The 22,551-nt window shown below is 39.4% G+C and overlaps 1 protein-coding gene and 1 long non-coding RNA gene across 5 annotated transcripts in view; one reads left to right on the forward strand and one right to left on the reverse strand.

Annotated features, from left to right (window-relative positions):
* The window catches only part of DHRSX (dehydrogenase/reductase X-linked), a 170,137-nt gene that overhangs the window by 70,924 nt on the left and 76,662 nt on the right, over positions 1 to 22,551 (forward strand). The window lies entirely within an intron of this gene.
* LOC135580330 (uncharacterized) lies at positions 11,278 to 22,373 on the reverse strand. The gene is made up of 3 exons (XR_010474854.1): positions 22,265 to 22,373; positions 18,010 to 18,094; positions 11,278 to 12,272 (listed from the first exon to the last, which is right to left on the reverse strand). It is a non-coding gene; the product is annotated as an uncharacterized LOC135580330 (long non-coding RNA).

The raw sequence follows: 22,551 nt of genomic DNA on the forward strand, positions 1-22,551 counted from the left end.
GAAATAAGGAAACTGGCAATTGGTGCTGCCAGCAAGGATGAGGTTAGGGGCTTGAACTTGGGCTCTTTTGCTCCTCTCTGGCCTCTCTGTCACTGCATGACACACCTGGCAAACCTCAACCATTTGAGAGTTGGTTGAGTCCTCCAAGCTCTTCACCCAAACACCGTCACTAGTGACAGGAGAAAAACTGGCACACCTGAAAGCCAATTTTCTCTACCTCAGATGCCTATGTGAAGGAGGGCAACATAAATAAGTAGCTGGAGCTGGGCAGCTAATATCTAGGTGGCTGTAGTTAATTGAGATCACCTCCCTTTTTTCTGTTCCTTTCCTGCTTTGCAGAATTGATTCCTTTACAGGGAAGACAAGTGTTTGTGGAATTAGTGAAACAACAGTTTAAAGGCTTCCAGGAAGACATATATTGAAGCATTTCAACCTGCTGCAAAACAATTTGTGTCTGTTTGTAGTAAAAGAACATTTATATTCTTCTTTTTTTTTTTTTTGTTCCCACATGAGATAATGGAGAAAGTAATTTGACAAATACACCTACCACTTCCAGACAAACTCAAGAAAGGCGTATGTTATGGTAGCTGGCCTCAGTCCAGCAAAGCAATTAGCCATGGGTAACTCTAACAAAAAGACAACTTCTTAGCTCCACCTCCTTGTGCTTTTTAAGGCATTGATCCTGTGTGTTGATCCATTTAGCCTATTAGAATAGAAAATTTGAGGACCCACAAGGCAAAGGCCACAATCAGGTTCAATAATATGTTTACCAGACCTCCCCACCCCAATGTCAAACCAACCAGGCAAACTTTTTCCCACGCCCAAACGCAAAGACTTTTCCTACTCTACGTTTTCTGTGTGTTACATGCTACATGCCAGCCGCCATCCAGTCCTTTGGCCTCTGGGCTTGGGTGAAATATCTCGGAACTCAAATGTGTCAGCCAGGATTCAAGCCCAAACTAAATATAGCCGTCGTTCACAAGAAGAGAGGCAGCAGGTCTCTCTGGTGGTAACACTGTTGGGTCCTCCAGGGTGCAAGCATTTTTCATCACAGGCACAGAAGGGAAGGCTTAATATTTGTAATGCTAAGATTTTTTTTTTCTTTTTTTAGTTTCTGTTTAACTTCGAGGGTGAGGAGAGCTGCATCACTGAAGGAAAGAGTAAAGGGCATGAAATCAGTTGTGCTATTTATGGAGTAAATGGTTTAGATAAGGACCCATGAGAATTTTTCTTTAACTTTGCCAATTTTAAATCTCTGTAACAGGAACACATCAGTGAGTTCTGGGATTCGTTTTTTCCTGAATGTACTAGAATTATGCAGTGCATTTTATACTTCTCTGTGTTTCTGTTGAACAGTTTTAGCTGCTCACGGGACTTCTGAAATGACCAAGGAGAGCACCTTTTAGTTTCTTTGTGGTCTTTGTCAGTGTAAAGGTGACAAGGTATGCAATCTAGGAGTTAAGACCTGCATTGAAGCTCTGAAGTTTTAGGTTTTGTGATTGTCTCAAGGCCGGGTGTGACCAACTGATTTTTTCCCCTTTTCAAATCCTGTGCATATGTATTGTTGTTTAAGCTTCAGGCACAGTAAAATCTTTGGGCTCCCAAACTGCCTGCTAGTTGTGCCAAACAGTAGCTATGCATCAGTGAGGTCCTTTTCCTTATAGTGGTTTGGAGAAGTGCTTATAGGTAAACTGAAAAGGTGAAAATGTTGAGAGTGACATCTGTGCTTGATCTGTTTGACTATGTGTCATCTATGAATATGCCTAGTCATACCTTATATGTCAATATAGGGCGTGTTTGCTTTGTGCAGTGGTATTTTCCTTACTGCCTCAGGAAGAAGCTCTGGCCTCTGTGAAAAGACTGCTGGGGTGACGGGCATGGCTCCAGCATCAAAACCACGCTGGTACGCGCACTCAGCATCAATGTCTATATAAGTGAGATGCAGCTGTCCATTCTGGAACTTCCAGAAATGTAATTTCCAGGCTAGCACAACACTGTAGGTTGTCTAACACCAAATGTAAAGGCCAAGTCTTCATTGCCTGAAATGTAAGTCTTGTCTGTCCTAGAGAGATTTGCACAGTGCTGTGTTTGTACTTGCTGGTAGCATGCCTATGGGCAGCATCAGTGTAACGCAGACATACCTCACCTTTCTCACTCCCTGTTTCATGCAGTTGCTCCAAGCTCACAGCAGTGCCATCTGCCCGTGCCATGAGCAGAGAACCCTTTGCAGAAGTGTTCCTTCCCATGCGAAGGTCACCGTCTGTCACCACCATCAACACCGCCTTCATCTGTGTATAGTTCAACTGAAGCCAGCTTTAAGCCAGACAGAAAAATAAGTCACTCACAGTGAAAAGAGCTCTTCAGCATGATCCAGATTGCCTCAGTCTAGCCCCTTGGGACCATCCATGCAGTGAGATATGCTTCGCTGTGAATAGGAGTGACAAAATCTGGCCCAAAGTTAGTTCCCCCAAAAAGCAAATATAGAAGCTGCCACAGAAACACGTGCAGGGGCACCAAAGTCTTTTTTCAACCCATGATCTTTCCCAGTGAGGTCTCTCTCTCAGAGAGTGACTGCAGCAGTTCGAAGCTTCACTATCATTGAGGGCTGGCAAGGGGAAATGTTGCTGATCCAGCTCAGAGAAACTGGCAATTTGCTTCTATAAAATTACACTTAGTAAAGATTCTGGGAGTTTGCATCAGGCATATCTGAATCACTCATATCTCAAACACTCTCAGTCATGAGAGGAAGAGGGGGACATGAGGATGAGAAGCTATCTAGACATAGAGAGTAACCTTTGATGAAGTTTACAACCTGTAGAAAGAGAACATGTCAGCAACTCTGTATAGTAATCTGGAAGTAAAGACTACCTGTTTTATGGTATTGCATAGAGATTTTCAAAATGCTGAAACCCAGAAAACATGAGTTTGCATTACTACATAGATGCTTGCCACCTGGTCCCTGGTGTGGTAGAAAGGTTCAGGCGTTTGTGCGAGGGACATTTCCTTGGCAGGCTGGTTTAATCTTCCTCAGTTCTGCCGAGAGCACACTGCATATTCTCAGGTAAGTCACTTCCCTGCTGGCACTCCTGTCTATGCCCAGTAAACACCACTGAGCAGGCAGGGGAAATCAGGCTGAGTTTTTCCGCGAGTGGAGAGTTGGATTCCCTTGGCATAATGCTTGAGACCACTGAGCCAGCCATAAAAACCAGGTTCTCTCATCCCCATGGCATGAATTAGCCATGTTAATCTTTGCAAGTGGAGCAGTAAGCAACAAAACTGCTAGTCAGATATGGGCATACAGTTCTGCTTTTAGAAATATTAGTGGGTTTCTCTAATCATCGTTTTATTGTGTTACACTCATTTGCCTGGCCTTACTTCACTTTTCATTTGTGCAGTGTGTCCATGCAAGGCACAGAGGCTCCATCTTCATTTTTGCCTGCACCAAAATTTCTTCAGAAATACCTCCAGCATTGGGAGAGAAAGAGATGTTTCTTGTTATTGTTCTTCTGTTCTTCTGACCCCCACTTTTTCTTAGGATTTTGTTGTTTTTGATTTGTTTTGTTTGTTTGTTTGGGGTTTTGTTTGGTTGGTTGGTTGTTTTTTTGCTTTTCAGTGCCAGTTACATATCCCAGATGTCAAATAGCAGCAGCAGCTGTCTGCATGGCAGATCCCTCAGGCTGCAGCTGGGTGAGCACTCCTGGACTTATTCTAGCTGTGTCATATAGATGGGCTGCAGATTATTTCTCTGAGCTGTCATGCTCCTCAAACGCCTCTAGCTTCCTTCTTTCCTTCTCTTATTCTACTAATACATGAAGCCTGAAAATTCAGCCATGGAGGAATCTGTCATGTAATGTGTACAAGGTCTGTGGATCAAAAGGATGGCCTATGTGTACATTATTCCTTTTACATAACTAAATTATTCAATTAATAAATAAAACCAAATTTTCCCAATATAGGATTAGATTAGGGACGGCTCTATTCTTGAATACTCTGTATCTATGACAATAACATTCTTTCTGAAGATGAAAGAAGAAACATTAGTTCAGGAAGACTGGTCTCTCTCTTTAAAATTATGTACTCGGTGTCCAAATTGCTTGAATGGTACTTTTCTCTTCATAAAGTCAATGTGAGTAGACTGATTGAATGTGAATGACAGAATACAGCTTCAGATTTCAACAAAAGATTAAGAGATACATGCTCAAATAAGAGTAAATTTTCAGTAGAAGAGTGCACGTACAATACACACTATTATCTACAAAGGAGAGTTAAAAGCTAATTCAAATCTCTTATTTGCCTTGCTGGATATATTTTTAGGTGCATATGTTCTGGTGAATTTTCTTTACTAGTTGTTCTGTACATTATATGTAACCAAATGTTTTTAATAATGTGTTGTAGCATTGCCAAAATTACCACTGACATAAATTAAATCATAACAAAAGTATGGTTTTGCTTTTAACTACAATGCATGTTTTGTGAAAGCAGTATAATTTGAAAGTAAAATATAATTTAGGTATTTTGATTAAACTTTTGTGTCCTGGCTGAAGATCAATAACACCTTGATAGCTGAATTATTTAATCTCAGATTATTTGGGCATATGCTTAAAGCTTCAAGGTAATATTTCAAAATATTTACTAATAATTTACCTCCAGTACTGTCAAGGATATTAACCATCTTGAAATAGTTTGTTCTGGAAACAGAATTGCTCATCAGTTCAACCCCTTTCTTTCCCTCTTGGAGAACATCAAGAAAATCAGTTTCACCAATTGAGACAAATACACTCTTTTAAAATGGTCTAATCACTCCTGTGCTCTGCTTTATCTCATTATTGTTTTCTTGAAATACTACTTGCAGCTAAAATTGAGGTGATTGTTGTAGGTATTTCAGTCCTATTCCTATTGCACCTTTCAAGAATTATTGATTGGGATTGCAGACACAGTGCAGAATTCAGCTCAGAGCTTCAGGAAAATGCAGAAATCCTGTGAAACAGTAACTATAAACCCACAGAATTTTCAGCACCAATAAAGGCAACTCCACTGTCATTTATTTTTAATCTAAAACAGAATATGTGTTTCTGCTTTATAGTCACTGCATAATCTCTTAATGGGGCAGTTGTATAGCCTTCACTTGTGTGGCGTCCTCTAGCTGCTTCTGTGTAACTCCTAGTTCATCTTGCCACTTCCTACTCCCAACTTTCCAAAGGACATTGCAAGGCGTATGTCAACACATGCCATTCTCACCGTATTTACCAGTGCTTCTCTCTGTAGCTCAAAGAGAATAGTTTGGGTTGAAAGAGACATTTAAAGGTCATCCAGTCCAACCCCCTGCAATGAGCAGGTTCATCTTCAACTAGATCAGGTTGCTCAGAGCCCCGTCCAGCCTGGCCTGGAATGTCTCCGGGACGGGACATCTACCAACCCTCTGGGCAACTTGGTCCAGTGTTTCACTACCCTTAGTGTAAACAATTTCTTCCTCATGTCTCGCCTGAGTCTCCCCTCTTTTAGTTTAAAACCATAACCCCTTGTTCTACTGTAACATGCCCTGCTAAAAAGTCTGTCCCCATCCTTCTTATAGGTCCCTTTTAAGTACTGAAAGGCCACAATAAGGTCTCCTTGGAGCCTTCTCTTCTCTAGGCTGAACAAGCCCAACTCCCTCAGCCTGTCCTCACAGCAGAGCTGTTCCAGCCCTCTGGTCATTTTTGTGTCGCTCCTCTGGCCCCTCTCCAACCGGTCCATGTCTTTCTTGTACTGAGGGCTCCAGAGCTGGATACAATGTATTGATTGATGGCACTTTCTCTTGGTTAAACCACGTGCAGTAACTTGTGATACTTCCTAATAGGAGACTAGTCTGCGTGCATTCTTGATTTCTCTGTCCTTGCTAGTCCAGAACACAAACCTTTTGTTTTTCTCTTGTCTCCCCAGCAGCAATTCTTTCCCTGTTACCATTCTGAAGGAGGTACTCAATAAAATTGTTCAGCTCCTTTAGTCTCATCTTTTGTTGTTGTCAGTAAAGTTCCTGCTGGTCCTCTGTTATGCTTCCAGTTGGTCAAATTCCTTATTCTCAGTCTCACATGACTGATGAGATAGAGTGGCAAAACATCTTGACTGCTCTGAAACAGGCTATCGGAAACCTGCAGAAACATAATCTCCTAAATGTCTCACCGCTCCCTGTTTCATGTCTTTCAGCAGGAGGCTTAGTTTCAAAAGCTCTTCCAGATTATCTTTTTTTCTATCTTATTTTTGGATTTTTTAAATTAGCTTCTTTCTGATTTGGCTGTATTCATGAGGTGCAGTTATATATAAAAATATACAGACAGTCCAGAAGCTTCATTCAACACTTTGTGACACCTAAGAGAGTCAGAGGCAGAGATGTTCCACTTAGAAGCTGAATAATACAGGAAACTTCTCTTCCCACCCCCCCACCTTGTTTTTTCTACCTGCATCAGATGTCAAGCATGTAATCCCCAAATCTTATGCTTTGTCTTGCTTTCATCTCATCTAAATTGCTGACCGTCACAGTCACTCTTTTCCCAAGCTTCTGATCATATTTGCTTCTACCTTAAGCTTTTATAATTTAAATTATTTCATTAATTCTTGGTTTAAGCTCAGGCCTTTACCTCCTTTGGAGCCTGTACCAAAAAGCTGTTGGTTTGGCTAGGTGGAGGTTGAGTGCCTCCACCACAGATCTTGATCATTATCCTTCCTTTTTTTCATTTAATTTCTCCCACTGAAGTAAACATGCTTTTATTTATTGTCTTCAGCACAAAGAACATCAAGCGCCATGTGTGTCGCTGCAGGACTGTTATATATGTGAAACTGAACTAGTTTGTGCTTTGCTCTGGAAATGTTTCTGATCATGCAGTCCACCTCTCACCTGAGCTTACTCATGGAAACTCAGTACCAAGAGGGTAAAGCAACCAATAGCAACAAAAATTTATAAAGTAGAGAATTTTGTTTAGATTATTTTTTCCACCGTAAAGCATCATTGTAGCACCATGAAATGTCAGCAAGAGCTCAAATTGCATGTTAGGAAAGAAATTCCAGTATGTCAGAGATGCAAGATTTGTGGTTTGGGCATGATACATTAACTGTACCGTATTGAAATAATCCTTCTGAAAGAACCCTCTACCAGTACAGATGGAGAATAAATGTGGAGGAGATCCATCCTGGGAAACATGTAAGACAAACTGTGATATTCCAGCATGGTGTTTTGCATGAAAAGTCTGGAAACAGATAAGTGGGTTCTTCTGCCGGTGAACCTGTGCTTCTTTAATGGTGCTAATATTGCACAAAATCATAAAGGAAAACGCATCTGAAGAGGAAATATAAGTCACAATAGGAACAAAATAACACCAACCAAGAAGAAGCGTCAGTAAGAGTTGGCACTCAGCTTTTTGATACAGGCTAAAGGAAAACGTATATCAAGTAAAAACATGGTACTTCTGCTCAAGTGATAACAACTGTGTTTAAACACTGTATTAAAATGCTTGAATTGAAAGCAATTGCTGTGCCATGGTTTGCCATGTCTCTGTTTCAATAAAACAGACTGAACCTGGGTTTGTGTCTTAGATAATACACAGCACCTCTGCAGCTTCTTGCAGAATTCAACCTGTGGGTACCTGAAAAGTTCTCTTTTCATGGCCTATGGATGTATTATATGTAGTAGATCATGATGAAATACTGCTCTTACCACAAAACCACGAGTATCTGCAGCTCAAGAGAATATCTCTTGACTGATGAGAAGAAAAGAGAATAAAGAAAGGATTAAAATATTTCTGTGTATGACAGAAACAATTATTCATGTGGCAGATACCACATTATTTATTCAATGCCTATTTTGATTGCCTGGTGGGGTTCAGGACTCCTGTGAGTGATATTACCTGGGCAACAACTGACTGTTCCATCATAATTCTCCATTAGGATAAAGCCACAAAGCAAGGAAAAGCCCGAGTTAATTTGAATAAAAGACAGAGAAAGGCTGTGAGCCACATTCCATGACAGAGTCTTAATGTTGTGGAAAAATGCTAATTTAATCTGTTTGGTAGTATTGGTGAGCTTTCTGATGTCATTCAATACCACTTTATATTAACATTTTCTTCATTTGAAATGTCTTCATACATAATTATATATTTTCAGGTTGTTTGGTCAGAGTGGTGACACAACCGGAGAGGGAATATGAATGCAAGATGTACTGTGCACAGTAAAAGATTATGTAAAATAGTTGTTTTTTTTAAAAGATGATAAACAGGAAAACCTCTAGACAAACTGGATTTTCTATCTGAAATTCTGGGTTGACTCTGCATGAAGCCACAGTATTGTATAGTAATTGTTTTCCTTTTCCTGTATTTTCCTTTTTAATTTTTCAGTAAATGATGAGTCTAGTTACGAATTCCATATGTAATCATTTTCATAGAGGTCAAAATCCCTTGGAATTTGAAGCACTCCTTAGCACGTCTTTTATAATTAGCTGTAAAAATTTACATAATGAATTAAGTAGTTCATTTATTAATGTGATGTGCGTCTGTGTGTATAAGTCACAGACTCATGCCCAGTGCCTGTGGTCAGAAATTCTCAGCTAATCATTTCCTGTTCTGGAGCCTTTGAGTCTTCCACTTAGCTTTAGTCAATCATCTCAACAAATTTATCATTGTTAAGAGGTTGCTAAGTGCTACAAATTAAAATGGTAGCATTTCTACACTTGTATTGCATATGCTGTCCATAGTCTCTACTACTGGAGCAAAAGCACAAGGAAAACTGGACAAACTGTGTCTTGTCAAAGACGTAATGCAGAAGAATACCCCAACTATATTCGTACCCAAGTCTGGTATAATCTAGTTTCTCAGTCAGGAACTGTTGCCTCCAAATCTATGCATCTGACTAAGTTGTTTGGTTTTGTTTTTTTTTTTAACTTTTTCAGTATTAAGCAGTATTGACCACTCACCATCCATAATGTGGAAATCGTTGTTTCCTACAGCTTTCAAGTCAGTGTCAAAAGCCTATAGCACCCGAGATGATGGTGCAGTCTAAGGATGACACAGTTGTTGACCAACTTATATTGACAACTTCTTCAACTTGTAGTGGGGTGGGAAGAAAATACATGAAGGGAAGAGTTTCTTTATAGGATATGATCGTGGTAGTTTCCACTGACTAATGATATTACTCTAAATCTTCCTTTAGATATAGTGTTTGTTTACGTTTTAGGAGCTTCTGAAGTACTTGCGGATTTTCTAGATGCTCTCCTGTCATTTGAAAAGCCAAGCTGAACATGAAGTCACTGTAGCCATGAGCCATGACTCCTGCTGTGCTACAAAGGATGATGTGCCCACTGGGGAGTCATCAGATAACCATGACAACTCTACTAGATAGCAAAGTAGGACTAAAAGTAATGGGCAGAGGAGTGAAAAGTCTGCAGTAGTGGACTCATTTTGTAGTGGATTTGCTTCTCTGAGCACTGAGACGGCCTGAAACTGGGGCTGCCCTGCCCTGCCTAAATAGCACGACCAAGGCCTTACTTCTCTCATTTAGAATATGGGTGTTCTTCATTAAGGCATGTTTGCTCATCTTAATAAGTTGTGTGAATCTGTTAAGTAGGGAGGCTTGACTTGAATTGATTTGCTTTGTTTAAACATGCTCTGGCTTTTGCTCATGTATATAGCTCATAAAAAAAAGAAACCTGTTTGAGTTTAGCCCAGTATCCCATGGTGATTACTTGAATGTGCTGTCAGAGCCAAGAGCTTTGAGTCTAGGATTTTGTTGGCAGCAGTGCAGCTGTGGTAATTTCAATGATATGGAAAACTGAACCACAATTTGAAAACCAAAGGACTATTGCAACCCTGACCATTCAGAGATTGCTGAGTAGTGTCCATTCAATATACGTAGGTTAAATTAATGATGCTTTATTATTTTAAGTAATTAACGTGGATCAAATCTATTTGAGAAGCCGTTCTCTACTTTAAGCACGCAGGTAGGAGGTTTATTTGGCTGTTTGGTTTAACCAGCCACTTAAGAGTCAAGTAGAAGTTTTAGTGAAATTAATTTTGGCTAGTTAATACTTAAAAAAGCCTTTGAAGAATATTTATTGCCACATATTTGTTAGATTTTATTCATATGGGTTGAGGAATTACATCCTTTTGTCTCATAAGCAACTTCTCTTGTGAAAAGTATTTCAACAACTTTTTGGACCAGTCAGCAGTATTTTTTTCTTGATCAGAGCTTGCAAAGGCAACTGTATGGCTTGGATTTTCAGTGGCTCCTGCCAGAGCGAGGCACTGAATCCCCCTGAACGCCGTGTACTGTGCATACTGATCCTTCACATTGACTAAAGCTGTCACATGTTTTATTAATTATAACAAAGAACAATGTGAATTTGCTGTGCACAACTGTGGCCTTGGTTCAGTCAGTGGGGATAGGAAACAGTTTTTCAACCTGACTGGATTGCAGACTGTTGTCTTCAGCACCTTCTCTGAGGCTGAATTAAGATTTCTTGGGATTTCTTTCAATGGGAAAGTGGTTAATATTCATAATTCAGATTTTTTTTTTTTGTAAAATATTATTTGCCCACATTCTTACTAGTTCTTACTTCTCTCTTGACAGCTAGTGACTGAAAATACCACTCTTGCACTGGAAAGTTTGCCCATGAGTGTAGCCAACCTGGTCACTTTTCTGCAGTTTGTACTCCACTCTTACTACAAATACTTGTTTAATACTTGGTTTGAATGACGTTGGCTTTGCGAGAATGATGGTGGAGCAGGAGAAATGGATATAACTTGAAAGCTGGATCCTTATGTGGTTGATTGTAATGTATAAATGAAAGAAAATCAATGTGCTGAAGTGATCTGTAATCTTATGAAGGAAACAGGTGCAAAGCAAAATGAAGTCTGAGAATCCATCTTTTCTGGGAAAAAAAAAAAGGGTTATATAACTGGTATATTTTTCCCTCAACACACATCTGTATATCTGATGTAATCGAAGAATCAAGAAAAATGACATTGCTGAGTAATTTCTGGTAATTAGCTTAAACAGAGACAGATCTATGGAGGTGCGTGCTATTTTGAGCAACCAGTAATTGTATTAGCTACACCTCACAGATGAACTTTGTCTTCTGTTTAACAGTAGGCTTGCCATCCTGTCTAAGCAGGTGGCTTACTAACCTTGAAGAGACAATTTTCTGCTTTTGAGAAAATGTTTGAAAGCTGTGGATATGATTTTAATGTGTTTGAGCAATCAATCAGTTTTATTGCTTGACTGCCTTCCTAGCTCCTGGTTGCTTTTACTACTTAATTTTGCATCGAACAAGCAAATAAATGTTCTAATCGTATGTGAAGAAAACTGTTTTGATTGTCATGTTTTGAATTCCTAACAACAGCTTAAAGTATTACAGCTACAACCTATCAGCATATTGTGGCAAGTTTTGTGAATTAATTTCAATAATGAGTATGAGAAAAATGCCACTAAAGCCCTGCAGTACAGTTCTGATGTGTTTTTCATAGCTATTTCCATGTAGTTTTCATCTAACGAGAATTCTTTTTCCTAGAAAACAAGTTTCTTGCTCTGTTTTGTAACAGTGCAATGTTTCCAAAAAGAGTCGGTTTGAATCACACTACAACCTCTATTGGTCTTTGGCAATTTGGGTGTCTCCAGGGCAAAGGAGGCTGTTGAAGTGTTGGATACCTGCTGACATGAGAAGCAAAGGGTCCTTCGCAGCAGGAGAGGGTGCTTGGCCCAGGCAGCACCCTGTGAGCTGGTGGGCAGAGTGGGGTGCAGCCGAGCAGGGCACCCTGGGGTGAAAACTTTCAGTAGGTATTACCTGTAGCCTTGCTAGGCCACATGAGGAAGGAGGTATCATCCAGGCACTCCAAACTGAAATTCGCGGTAGCTCTCTGAGGCACCTCCCCACAGCAGCTAATGCTGGATTGTTTGCCATTTGAATTCCTGTCACCTCTTCTCCTTCTCAGTGGCTTCATACCTTCTTCGTGCTTGAGCCCATGCCAAGGGAATGGGGATGGGAAGGGAACAGCAAGGGAAGCCATCACTTGCTTTGGCTCTGACGAGTATTGTTAGAGCCAACTTACTATCTGCACCTCAAGGAAACCCTAGGGACACCAATAATAGCCTTCGAAGAGCTCAACAAAAATCTGGTTGGCTGCTTCTGAATTGTGTAAATGATGTTGTTGCAAAGTGCTTGCTGGAAAATGGTCTCTCCTGATGTTTCATTGGAAGCGGCTGAGTTCTGGTGGGTAGGGAGGTGGCTCCAGTTGGCAGAGTTACAGTTTGGCCTGGAAAAGAAAGAAAAAAAAAAAATCTCATCACCCAAATTACATACCTGTTAAATTGCTTGCTTTTCATTAGAATAATTTCACTGTTAACCTTAATAAATTGGGATAGCCCATAGGCCGCACAAAAGTAAGTAGACAAGTCAAGGACTTGCCTTAACTCTTCTTTTATGTACTCCCATTAATTGAATGCATCAATCCCTGTTTTCCTAAAAAAAATACCCAACCCTAAAACCAAAAAAAAAAAAAAAAAAAAAAGAAAATGACCCTAAGATTAAGGAAACTGAGAATGCATGCTTTGTGCAGTGCTGTGCAAAATTAGAAGACTGAACGGCATATAAAAACCCTTAACTGTAAATATACAAACCTTTTTAATGACACTCCAAAAATCAGACTTGATGCAGCAAAATACATATGTTACACACACAAAAGGTATTGGAAAAACTGGGGAAAGTGTAAGGGTGGATCAAGGAAATAACTGAACAACTGGAGAAGGTGCCTTAGAGGGAAAGTTAGGTGTTACCCAAGTATTTGCCAAGTGTTATTTGCTTATGCACAGCTCTACATCAAATTCCAGACCAGAGCCAGCTTGCATCCTGCCAGTTTACACCCCAGGCAAAAAATCTGTGCTCAGTTTCTGTCTGACCATGTAGATTTTTCCTGGAATAGCACAGTCCGTTGTCATAAATTTGAAGAGAAAAAAGTGTTAAAGGTACTAAAACTAAAGGGAAGTGGGGAAAAAAAAAAGGGGGGGTGGGCAAACTAAAGCAATTAAGAACGTGTTAGGGGGAGCTGAGAACTAACTAGTCATAATACAACATTTCTAATGGTTATAAAGGTTGTTGTATGATGTGTGGTCTTCTGTGAAGACTGGAACTCAAGGCAAGGATGATACTATCTGACCTATGTCCCTCTGTTGAAAGCAAACAAAGTCAAATGAGAAATTTGCTTAAATAACAAGGGTAATAAAACATAAAATAAAATAAATAGAACAAAGTTTTCCAGAAGAGATAGATTTTTCATCTTGTCTAGGCTTAGATCAAAATAGCTTACCTTTCTGAAAGAAGGGTTTCTAGTTCAGAAATATAAATTAATGAGCTCACTTAATCTCTGAGAAAACTGTTATGATGTTAATAAGAAAAGATATGGGCAAGGGTAGCTGGATGGGTTGGTGGTTTCTTAGAAAAAGGACAAAAGCTGGAATAGATCAGCAGGTAATTCAGTTTCATTTTCAGCATCAGTGTAGAAGTAGCATGACAGACGCAAAGAGTGCATTCTCTTGTGGATAATTTTCATCAAATCTGGACACCCACTTTTACAGGAAACAGTAACATCGCTAGTTGCTACTTTTCAAGATACCTCTGACAAATGCAAAATTGAGTAACTCGTTTACTTTCTTAATGCTCATAAATTCTACATAACTGCTAGAAATTATGTTCGAGAATGGGAATAGAAATGTTTTTATTTTCTTGTCATACTTGTTTATTCTAAACATCTGTGCAAATATTCAGATTCTCATATTTCTGATAAAGTCAGTGAAGGAGCTTCCTTTGAAAGAGCCAACCATCTTCATCTGACCATGAGGAAACTGAAGTGCCTCTCCAAAGCACTAAATTTCTGTAGGGTCTGGGTGCTACAAACTTCTTTTTAGACAACAAAGTTGGTTTTTTTTTTGTTTTTTTTCCAGATTTCCTTGTCAGTTTTCTTATCCTGTCCATATCTCTTCATTCTGTCCTGTAAAATATCTGTTCCTTTCTGTAGGAACAGAGTTATGTGAACCCTGTGCTTATTGGAAAAGTACTCCAAATAAATTAAAGTGGGAGACAGAAAGGATATCCAAATGCTAATACTTTACTACTTTCTACCTATTAATAATTAATATTATTAATTTATGCTTTTATACAACTTGAAGAAGGACCAAAACTATTTTTACATTAAACTGCCAATGATAAATGTGTTAAGTACTGTGTTCAGACCATTGCATACAAGACTTGCAGTTAAAGTATAATTACCTCTAATTTTCAAGCAACTTCTGCTTGGTTCCTGTATGCAGTTAATTAAAATGCTTTCCAACATAGCAGAATTTCATTAAAGGAAAAGCAGAAAACAAAAAACACACACAACCTACTTGCTGTTCATCTATTAAAACATGTCCTGCATTTTCAAATCCATAAGCATTATGGCAGAGTAAGAACACGTCCATGAGTGAGAGCACCGATGTCTAATGAATCCTTTTAAGACATCAGGATTGGACTCATGAACTTTGAGTGAGGAGGCTCAGAGCAAGCTTGTCTATCCAAACCACTGGACCTCTTTAGTGTTGCACAGATTGCTGTGAGATCCCCCAGGTCTGCAGATCCTGTAGAAGGAATGTCTAGCCAGATGTATGTTTAAGTGATAGGACAGAGATTAGGGCCCGAAGAGGGTCATATGACTCCACAGGTAACTGGAGGAAGGAGGACAAAAGCTAGCAAGAGGTTGTTGCAGATATAGACATCAGTCACGTGCAGATGGATTTCAGTCACCCACTGTGGGGAAAGTCAAGCAAGTTTGCACAGAAGATCAGTGCAGGAACTACCTGAACATTTGAAAAAAAATTTCTGTCGGTGGTAGGTGCAAAATATGAAGGAATAAGCAGAGAAGCTTCGAATTAACAATTAACTCTTCCATTATAACTGAGACTGTGGTAGAGGAGGATGTGACAGACACTAGAAAAAGAAATCACATGTCGAAGGAGATATGATAGATCAATGGAAATTGTGATACAAGATACATGTTGGTTTATTCTCATGGCTACGTAGTTCTTTGAAGTTTGGTGCCAGGAACTTGGCCAGGCCAGAACAGCTACAGATCCATGACATGCTGGTTGTGTCTGGGACAGTGCATCTGTAGCACTTTGATTCCTCTGATTAGAATGCAAGTCAAAAATAGGGGGACTCCAGGAACTTGCTACAGTTTAGAGGCTGTAGCATGCTGTAGTGGTTTAACACCAGCCAGCAACCAACACCTGCCAGCAACTAAACACCACACAGCCACTCACTCACTCCCCGGCCGAAGTGGGATGGGGGAGAGAATAGAAAAAAAACCTTGTGGGTTGAAATAAAGACAGTTTAATAGGATAGCAAAGGAAGTAATAATAATAATAATAATAATAATAATAATAATAATAATATGCACAATGCAATTGCTCACTAGCCACTGACTGATGCCCAGCTCTTCCCTGAGCAGTGATCTCCCTCAGTCAGCTTCCCCCAAGTTTACACACTGAGCATGATATTGTGTGGTGTGGAATATCCCTTTGGCCAGTTTGTGTCAGCTGTCCTGGCTGTGTCCCCTCCCAGCTTCTTGTGCACTCCCCAGCTTCTCATTGGCAGGCCAGTATGAGAAGCTGAAAGTCCTTGCCTGCTCAGCAACAAATAAAACATCAGTGTGTTATCAACAATAGTCTTATTCTAAATCCAAAACAGCACTATACAGCTTCTTGGAAGAAAAGGAACTCCTAGCCAAAACCAGGACATGTGACTAAACTTGAAAGAAGTTTTAAAATCATTTATTACCTTTAAGAAAGGCAAAAGATAACAAAGAGACAAACCTCTGTTGTACACAAATCCAGACCAAGACCACCCAACTAAAACCCTCTTCATGTTTCTCTTTTCTCATAGTTCCTCATGGCCACTGGAGCATTTCTGAGATAAAGCAGTTCAAAACTTTCCTGTCTAATTTAATTTTTTCAACTAAGTCAAGTGAAATTAATTGTTACTGTTGTATTCTTTGCATGAGTATGGCTTGCCATATATTTTCTTTTTCATTCTTGACATGCTTTATCTGTTATTTTTTTGTTTGGTTGCTTGTTTGGTTTGGTTTGTTTGTTTATTTGTTTCATTTGTGAGATCAGCAAACTTTACATCAAAATACTTCCTTTTCTTCTGCCCTCCCATTTTGTTTCCTATACACACACAAAAATCTAGCAAAGAGGAAGGACCTGAATGTTAATAAGTCACTGTAATATTTGGTGGTAACTTTTTCTATATGCCTTGTATGGAGGACAAAAAGCATTATTTAAATGTGAAGTTTTCCAAGCCTCTCATACTTGATTTTTCTCTGGATTGGTATGATGAGACTTAACAGAATTTTAATGGCAGATTTTCCAGTATGGCTTAGTTGAATGTCTTGATATTAAATTTTAATCATGTCAAATGAAGCTCTGTGTGGTGCAGTGAAATTCAGCAGAAGTATGCTGTGCTAATAAGCTGCAAACTCTTAATACTGAGATGATTTTTGTCTGTCTGGTATCAAAAGTCTTCCCTGAGCCATAACATAAAATAAGTTTTCAGCTATATACTCAAAGCTCATTTGTTAAAAATAGCTGAGGAAAAGGAGGACATCAGTGGATTCAGTGTTATTAGGATGAGTAAAGGTGACAAAGATAAGCTACTGTTGTAGCAGCTTCGGTTTTCATATATCTGTGGAAAAGATAAATGATCCTAAGATGTATTTGGTCACGTATACCCAAAGGAAATTAGGAAATATCAGAAGTAACTTATGTTGAATTCCATCTAAAACAGAGGATACTGTCCTGCTCTGTGTGTTCAACAATGTTGAACCCAAGCTGAAATTGAAGGCTTTCTGAGGTAAACGGAGAGTATGCTTTAACAAAACAAAACAAACAAACAAACAAGACTAAAAGAGCTTGGCTGTTTTTGTCCAAAAATAAATGTGAGGGTACTCTTGCTGCCCATGGATATGTCAATGGGGCAAATATTAAAATATTGAAACAAGACAAATACATTTACAGTAAAAAACGATTTACAAAAACAATGAGGTATAAACTAGCTAGGAATAGGTTTAGGATGAAGTTAATTTCCCACCATCTGGAGGAGTGAGATTATGGATCAAGCTTCCCATAATTACCAGAGAACAGACCTGTTTCTAAAGTAGGAACTGATAAGTTTATGAAAGGATATGACATAGTGCATAGGGATATACCCATGATTAGTGAAGGTCTGCTCACTCCAGGCTTCCTAACTTTTATTGCAAATAGATTGTTTGCACGTAACCTTATACAGTAGAATAAATATCAGAGTCTTCCAGCGCTTTTGCCTTTTCTTCCTCAGAAAAAAACCTAAGAATTAGATAACATTTTTTATTGTTTACTGTTGCAATGATTTCTATAGCTCAAGCAAGTTTTGGGCTCCCTTGTTTGAATAGGTGGTGATTAAAAAGCTTACAATAAAGAATTTACTACTAATTAAAGTAAGTCAGCCATTAAATTAATTTAGACAATTGCATTGTATTTTAACACTTAAGAGTTCTTAATAATTATTTGTTACAGATCAGTTTTTGTGTTTCAGTAGAGAAATAATTAATTACAAATGTATATAATTATTTTGCTGCATTTTACCCTTCTTGATAAACTCTGGCAATTTTGCTTAATAAAATCATTTGAAACCCTGGGTTCAAGCAGCTCTCTAACACTCAAATAACACTGAATATTTTCCCCAGCTATGCTACATTTTAATGGATCAAGGACAGAGACTGCTGGAATAAATGTGCTAAGTGGCTAGGAAATAGCTCACAGGTTACAGAGCTGTCTTTTGCATGGTCTGATGACTTTTTAATGCTTTTTCCAAATTCATTGTTTTCCCACTGCATTCTTTTCAGGTAGATTGGGTAATGTGATATGAACTCTAAATTAGAAATTTTTCAGTTCCACTCTTTGTTGTGAATCTGATAGTCTTACCATTTGTCATCATCACAAACCAGGTATACGGGCCATCCTTGCACACATTGGTATGCTCTCCACGTCACCTTGCAGGAATGCAGAGCTGTGAACAGACAACTGAAAGTTGTAGCATTTGCCACACCAGTGTGTCGCCATTTGCCTGCTTTGATGTTCTTGCACATGAGAGCACATCCTTTTGCTTCAAAGGGATCCCACTAAACTGCAACTGCAGTAAGGGCCTACAGCAATCTATTTGTAGGCAAAATCACACGTCTTTTCTATGGCTCTTCTAATCATGTGATGCTTTAAAAATATAAACCATGTTGCGTCATAGTCTTTCCTGACTCACTTCCATTCTTAGGTAAGGATTTTTCATAACTAGTGGCTTTCCTAGAGGTTTTTTTGTAAGACTCTGCAGTCTGTGTTTTATTTTCCAAGTGTTTGAAAGGAGTGAGATCTGCTCAAAATGTGGAAGTGATAGGTTTTGGTCACTGGGACAATACTGGAGCTTTTCCTGCTCTTTCTAAAAGTTAAATGATGTTGAAAAAGTACATTTTTCAATGTACTGATTTGTATCTTAAGAAAATTAAGTTGGAATATCTATATATGATCCAGTACACTTTCAAGGTTCCACTTAACCAGGCATGGTATTTGACTTGGATTTGATATTGGAGCTGTGTTGGTAGAACTTTGTATTAAGCCATTGGATTTTAATTCAAGATGAAAGTTTCCTTCTTCAATCTTGCTCATGTTTTGGCAGAGCACTTCAGCTTTCAAGGTTTTTTATGCAAGATATGTTACATGTTACAGAATTAATACTACTTGTATTTATTTCCTTTTTTTATTTTTTTTCAAGATTTATCTCTAAATATTCTTGAATTCTGAGTCTAACTGTTATTAATAGGTGGCTTTATCACAAGCTGACCACAGTATAACAGAAGGAATATTCAGATAACCTCTGAGAGAGCATGGATATATTCTTTAAATTGTATAAGTACCAGCTCTAAGTTTCTCTCTTGTGTCAGTCATCAGTTTTGCCATCTTCCCACTAATAACTTGGTCTTATTTCCCCTCTCATAGTTAAAACCAAATCTTATAGGCTAAAGTGACAGATTTGATGTTTCTGGTGGGAATTAATGTGGGATACTCATTCTTCTTGAGATGTGTGATTCCAGCCACTAGAAGGATTGCTTCCACTGTTCCATCATACCAGCCACATCTTCTTCCGCCTCCTTTCACTGAAAACCTCAAGAAGACAGAGTTCAGTTGAAAGGAGGGATGTGTAATTTATACCCTTCCTTACCATCAGCAAAACCAGATTTTAAAGAGGGACCGAAAGAATAGAAGAACGCAATTGCAGTGGAGGGAAATAGAGAAGTGACTGAGGGAGGGAAAGATGTTGCCCTGCTTTTCTACTCCAGGCTAAGTTGTCCTGCCAGCTATTATGCAAAACGCACCATGATTCTACTCCCTTCCTAAGACTGGGTTCACCTCAGCTGCAAAATGTAGTAGTCAGGAAGCCAAGGGCTGAGGAGAACAACTAACCTGGTCAATCCAGAGGAGCGTGGAAGGACTCCCTGCTCTGAGCATGGAGTACAAATACCTTTTCCTCAACTTTGTTGGTGAAACATAAACTGTAACTTTTGAAATGTTGTGAGCTGTCACTCACGTGCCTTCATTGCACACTTTTGGACTTTTAACAGTTGCTGCTCATTTCAGATGAAGTAAAAAATTTATTGGCTGGATATTTTAGCCACACTTGCCAGTGATAAAAAAAGTGTCAGCATTCATAATTCTGAAAAAAAAAATAAATTAAAAAATCTTTGCTGTTGTGCTTGTTGAATGCACAGGATTTTTTGAGATAGGTTTGAAAAAGTCCTACATTAATGTAGTATAAAATCATAGCTGTGAATCACAGCTTGTGCAGAAACACTGTAACTTCTGCTTATGCTTAGAAAATGTATCTTAAAAGAGCAATGATCAAAACCAGGTTGATTAGAGCTTAAGAACATAGTAATTTAGAACAATGCAAGTCAAGCATCTTAAAGGGTTTATTTTCTGTTAGAAATTTAAATCTCCTAAAAAGCATTGCCAAGCTGTAACAAGTCCTTTATTCCACAAAAACAAAATTATGTGGAAAGTGAATATTGCCCTCCAGCAAAATTACATTCCTGGTTGCCCAAATGCCTTAAATTGTTCTCTGTTCTCTCTGGCTCAGGCTTCCCTTTCCTCCTCATTGACTTAGCTGAGGCAATGGCAAAGAGATGTCTTCAGAGAATAAGAATGCAGTTGTTTCCAGAACAGGGGCAGGAAGTATTTGTGATCAATTTACCTTTTTCTTCATGACTTTTGTAACAGTTCAACAAATAATGAGTGTTAGGGGGGCTAAAGTCTTTCTGCTTCACCTCCTTCTCCTTGGGAAGGTAATTTTAAAACAGAAATGAAGGCTGTATACTGTGGGAAGCCATCCACACAGACTGTTTGGGTCTATATTATAGATAGCTCTGCCTATCAAAAAGGAGCAAATTACAACTTTCTTACTTTGAAGTCCAAAAACTTTGAAGACGTGTTATTAGGCAGATACTAAACTGCTTGGGTAGAGACAGATGAAACTCTGCCTGGATAATGTAAAGTGGATCTCTCCTTAGGAAATACCAATTAGCTTGCAGTTTATAAATCTCAGTGTTTATTCAAGGAGACATAATAAGAAGCAAAGAAATTCTCCAGTGGTGTCATGAGCAGCTCTCTACCTACTTGGTTATCACGCAAGATAACCGCTGTTGTCCTCCTTTCTCACCAGAGGACAGGAAGATGCAACTGTGACCACACAGGTTTACTACATCTCAAGATAACTAACCCCGTGTAGAAGTAGCATCCTTGTTTCTTGCTAGCTTCCCTCAGCTCATCAAGCTGTGCTGTAGCTTATCAAGAAATTATAGGTTCGACTCGGGAATGAGTAACTTTAGGGTGAAACCCTGTGTGACGTGGGAGGTCAGAAAGATGGGCTATACTGGTTCTGATCTGTGCAACACCCAGCCTGGGGCAAGACTCCCTCTTCTTGCCAGGAGCCCTATGCTACAAGTGTGGGATTACTTCAGCCATTCTCATGTTTTCTTTCCAGCTCGCTGTCTGAAGGCTACAGCCTTACTGAGCTTCATAGAAAGATTTTGGGGTGATTTCCACCTAAAAAGTAATCATCCCTCTTTAATTCAGGTCAAGATTTGTATCGTTTCCAGGCTCACTGGAGAGAAGAGGATGCTTCCCAGCTCTTACATGCAGCAGCGCCTTACATCTCTGCACTGTGCTTGCAGCCTGTGGAGAGCTGCCACCGGCATCTGGGAAAAGGATATATTTCTTAGGAAAGCACAAGTTGATGGTTTGCTGCAAGCACAAACCTTCTGAAAGAAGATTTCTTCTTGGAGGGCATGGAAATTGGGAGGAGAGGATAAGGGAAGACAGGGAAGTGAAGTGAGTGGGTATGAAGGATGACTAGATGAAGATTAGTTTCTCCTTTGATGATTTTGGAGGCTGGGTGAAGGAAAACACTTAGTTTTGTGCATCCATTAAAGCTGTTGGAACAAGCAATCTGCAGAGGTTGAGTACAGGGTAGCAGGGTCCCTTAGGAGGGAACACTAATTATTCTGAGAGGCTAATATTTGGATTCATAGGATATTTCCAATCCAAACATAATTTGTGTATTAAAGCTGTTTCAGAGCCCAAGTGGCATCTGGACATCTGCCTCTTCACGTCCACTAGCTACCACCACCGTTACAGTGCAGATGGCGGTATGTCTGCCTTGGGGTATAACTTATAATAGGGAGTGAAGGTCTGCAGTTGCCAGAAATTGAATTATGAACAGCCAGGGGTCTGAAAAAGTGGAAAAATTAAATAGAGATAAATCACAGAGCATTGATGGCTGCCATCCAAGTGTTCTGAAAGAATCAAACAACAAAGCAGCCAAGCTGCTAACCCAAATATATAATTCACCCTTAAAATTAGCGCTCTACCTGCCCATTAAAAATGCGTTGTTCCAGAGCATTATACACATCTAGCCAAATTTACTTTGGCCCCAGAAATAGTGGTAGAGGACATCTGTGTCACTTTTATGAAGTAACCTCACAAGACACCAGGGCTAGTTGTTCACTCGAAGTCTCACTGCAGCCCTGTTGCCCCCTCTCCCACAGGCAGAGCTGATGTATTTTCCAAGGTGGGTGCTGGATCATCTGCACATCTAGACAAGGGAGGGAGATGGGAAGGTGACCCACCACCTTACCTGGCGCTGCGGTAGGTCATGAAATCCATGCCATGGCATCAGAGACCAGATTCAGCCCTCTGAAAGTGCAAGTAGAGCTGAGCCCTAAACACAGACTTAAGGAGGCACTATTGTGGGTGAGAATGTGCTAAAAACAGGCAGTGTGGTTTTTATATGTTGCAGCATGCTGCACCAAAATTTTGCATCACAGACTTTTGATCTTGCAGCGCTGTTAATCTCGAGCTCTGCAGCAATTTGAAATGTATTTGAAAGGTAGTATTCAGATCCAGACCTGCTGTTAAAGTTAG

This window comes from Columba livia, chromosome 1, assembly GCF_036013475.1.
Source record: "Columba livia isolate bColLiv1 breed racing homer chromosome 1, bColLiv1.pat.W.v2, whole genome shotgun sequence".
Classification (NCBI taxonomy): Eukaryota; Metazoa; Chordata; class Aves; order Columbiformes; family Columbidae; genus Columba; species Columba livia.